We start from the raw sequence: 4,144 nt of genomic DNA, 5'->3' as shown, positions 1-4,144 counted from the left end.
TTCAGAAATTACAATATTTTCCTCCTCAGTGGGCTTTCATACAAGCTAAACAAGGCACAATTTTTCAATATTGTGTGAGAGTTCTTGCTATGAACTGTGGATAATATAATTCAGTTTACCCTATTTTGTATTTATACATTAAGTTACATCACTTTGTAGAACTGCAGGTTATTGTAGAGGTTTAGTGAAAATTTATAAAATTAAATATTTTTAACTTTAATATGCAAAATATAGAATTTGAGAAATTCTTTCTGAATCATGCTGAAGAAAGCTAAAATAATCTGCAATATTTAACCAATGTTATATACAAAGACATTTATAATGTATTTATAATATTAAATGAACAAAATTTCTACTTCATTAAAATTTCCAGTAAATAAGCAAGCTCTAGTGCTTTTAACTCATCTACAGGTTAGGCCATCCATTAATTATGTACAGTTTTTGAACTACTTTTGACAGTCCCCCTTCCTGTTGTGTGTTCAATGTGTTCAATATTTTTGGCAAACTCTCTCTCATTTAATTATGTATACAATAGTTCATGGTCCGCCCTGTTACTGAAGAAATGGTTTTAAAAAGTTCTGCAAATATTTTCTAATTGATAATTTGTTCACATGACTAAGTTAGTAATTAATTTATAAGAACAAATTTGTATGCCACTAATACCAGTAAAAAACTCCATGTAGACACTGCCTTGAGCCCTTTCCTCCCATTCTGTACAATGATGTATTTTTCATGACTCCCTCTATCCTTCAAACTGTACATGTAATTAAGTGATGGTTCTGTAAAAGCATTAAATTACAGTATAGATAAAATTTAGAATATATTTAAAATTATATTTTAATCAATTTTTGTTAATAACACTTTCATCAAATCAATGTTAATAAAGTAAATATTTCAAGTAAACTTAGTGTATTAAAATGTAAAAATTATATTTCAATATTTGACTTAGCATAAAAAACAATTTGTTCCTGACTTTTGAAAAATATACATTGCTAATATTTGAATAATCATTCTTCTGAACTGTTAATTACTATCTATATTGAACTATACAGATATAACAACATACAAGATAATAATCTGCATTATTTTATATATAACAAAGTAAGTACAAATCTTATAAAATGTATTATACAATATTTTAACATAATCAAAACAAAATTTAAACTATTTTGATCTGAAATTATTAAAAATTGAATAAAACATGATGAACAAATGATTTGAAATTTTAGTTCGACAATATATATTTGAACTAATTTTAAATAATTTGAAGTTGTTTTAACTTTATTTTAAAGATATCATCACTAAAATAAGTGGATGGCAATAACATTACAGCAACATATGAAATAGTAAGAAGAAGAAAGAGAACATTACAGCATATATTGGAGTTATAATATTAATAAATGGAAATGGATATTGTTTAAGCATATTTAAAAATTTACATTTTAATTTTCAATTTCAATTTTTTATATAAATTTCAATATAAAAAAAAACTCTTTCTGTCCTGTGGCCACAAAGAGGTCCTTTTCCACACTCATTGTGGGTTTGGTAAGGCTCACAATGGAAGTAGTTGGATAATGATGAGGGATAGGACCAACATAATTGGGACAGACCACTCATAAAAAATTCCTAGCAAATTGCTTGATCCTAGGTCCTCAGAGTGTAGGCTAGCTATCTTAATTGCTTTGCTCTTCTGACTATCAAAATATAATGTTATCAAATATTGCAGAAAGAGGTAATAAGACTTAATAAATTTTAATTTCCAAACATTTTAAAGGAGAGCAAGAAAAAGATTAAATGGAGTGAACAACCATTAGGAAACTATAAATAATCATTTCATAAGTTGAAACAATTACTACACTGTAAAAATATTATTTATTGTTATATATGACGACCTGTTTAGATTAATAAATATATTTGATTTTAACTGTAAGATAAAAGTAATAAATGCTAAATATAAATTTTGTTTATCACATTTTAAAATGAAGAAATAAATATACTCGTATTTTTTAAATTGTTTATTAAAGAAATATTTTTATTCATAATGAAAATAAATAAAACAAATTGGATCTAAATTATATGAAAAGATTCATTTCTTTTATATTATGTAATTGGAAGCTCTTATCAAATATAATTTTATATGACTATATATTGAGCAATTATTAAGAAAAACAAACTATTTAATTTAAAGTATAATTGAAACTGTTTTTGCTCCAGACTTATCATAAAATAAGTCTGGAGCAAAAACAGTAAACAAAACTTATCATAAAATTCAAGTTTTGTTTACTTCATAATTGTATTTATAGTGTGAGATAAGAAAATTTATTACTTATTCATACTTACATTAAAAAAATTTTATTGATTAAATTACTTATTAGAATAGTGAAAAAAAATTTGAATAATAATGTAAATGTGTTGGTGAAAAGTAACTAGGCATTGAAAAATTACTATAATTTTTGTAATAATAATGCAATCATAATAAAAATTATGTGTGCAATTACATCAATCAACAGAATTTTATAATTCCTCAATAGTTGTGTGGGTAGTGACTGAGAGAGGCTATATATGCAGTGGCAACGAAGATGGCCAGCTGCTTGTCTGTCCAGGAGCAAATGCAGATTGCTACAAGCTATGAGGTGTGCAAATCAATGGTTAATGTGCAGAGATATGGTGAATGGATTTCATGCCTCAATCCGTCTGGAAACAACCAAGAATTGTCATTCAAAGCTAAAATGATCAAAGGTTAGGTTGTGAGCATACAGAAAGGTGGCTGTCCATTCACATCACAATCTGAGGAAAACATGTCATTGGTGGATGGCACTAGTGCCTACATTTAATTTTAAGGTATGCTCCTGTATTTCTATTTAATAAGTATGTGCCAAATAATTTTCATCATCTTTGCATTAGAAATATAGAAATTATAGCAATTTCTCAATGCCTAGTTATTTTCCACCCACCTTATATACTAAACAATATAATTTATCCTTATATTCCATTTTTTTTAATTTCAATATGTAACTAGTTCAGACACCATTATTTTCTAGGAATTATCATATCCACAGACTCCAAAAATACTAGCCAATCAATGACTTTATTTTACCCAGATGCATTTCAGAAATTACAATATTTTCCTCCTCAGTGGGCTTTCATACAAGCTAAACAAGGCACAATTTTTCAATATTGTGTGAGAGTTCTTGCTATGAACTGTGGATAATATAATTCAGTTTACCCTATTTTGTATTTATACATTAAGTTACATCACTTTGTAGAACTGCAGGTTATTGTAGAGGTTTAGTGAAAATTTATAAAATTAAATATTTTTAACTTTAATATGCAAAATATAGAATTTGAGAAATTCTTTCTGAATCATGCTGAANACACTTCGGGTGTCATTGTCTCCTATTACCCCCAGATGGAACCGTCTCGTTGCAAAGAAACAAGCTCAGGGTTCTCATTGATTTAGCGTTCTAGTGAGTTAAAATTTTAAATCACATTATATTCATTTTTTGGTGTAACTGTATATTACTTTGAAGGCATTTTTAAATACAATTAAATTAAAATTATTAAATTAAATTAATCTAAAATATAAACAATCAACGTCCCTCCCTCAGTGGGCCGCGGTAAAATTATCAAACGTTGGCCGGTCCGCGGCGATCAAAAGGTTGGGGACCGCTGTCCTAAAGGATTTAGTTTGGAATTCAATTTGTTATTTTTCACAGATAGTTCTGGTTTAGATGACGTTGTAGCCGAGTAATAAATAACAGAATCCGGGGAAACGTTCGACGTTGATAAATAAGTTTAATTTTCACAAAAATAACTAAAGTTCCGAAGAAGCAATCGTTCTAACAATGAATTTACTATTTACTATTTAATTGGGATCGATCGTAACAAATACAACGGATGGGTCCCCAAGTACCGACAAACAAAGAATCTACTCTATTTTAGGTCTAACTTAACTAATTTTTACAAATAACTGGGCTCAAAAGCAAAAGGGAAGATGTTAAGATAAAGAACTCTTTTTGCTCAGTTTTACTACAAAATATAAACATGTCTGAAAATAAATTATAATTTCTTAAGATATTTGCTTTGTTTAAACTATATGACATTATTTTTTTTATCTTTAAAGATTACATTTAAAGAGCGAAAG

Source organism: Centruroides sculpturatus, unplaced genomic scaffold (assembly GCF_000671375.1).
Source record: "Centruroides sculpturatus isolate CEXI.00-Female unplaced genomic scaffold, Cexi_2.0 scaffold110, whole genome shotgun sequence".
Classification (NCBI taxonomy): domain Eukaryota; kingdom Metazoa; phylum Arthropoda; class Arachnida; order Scorpiones; family Buthidae; genus Centruroides; species Centruroides sculpturatus.
Note: the sequence above shows the minus strand (reverse complement) of the source record.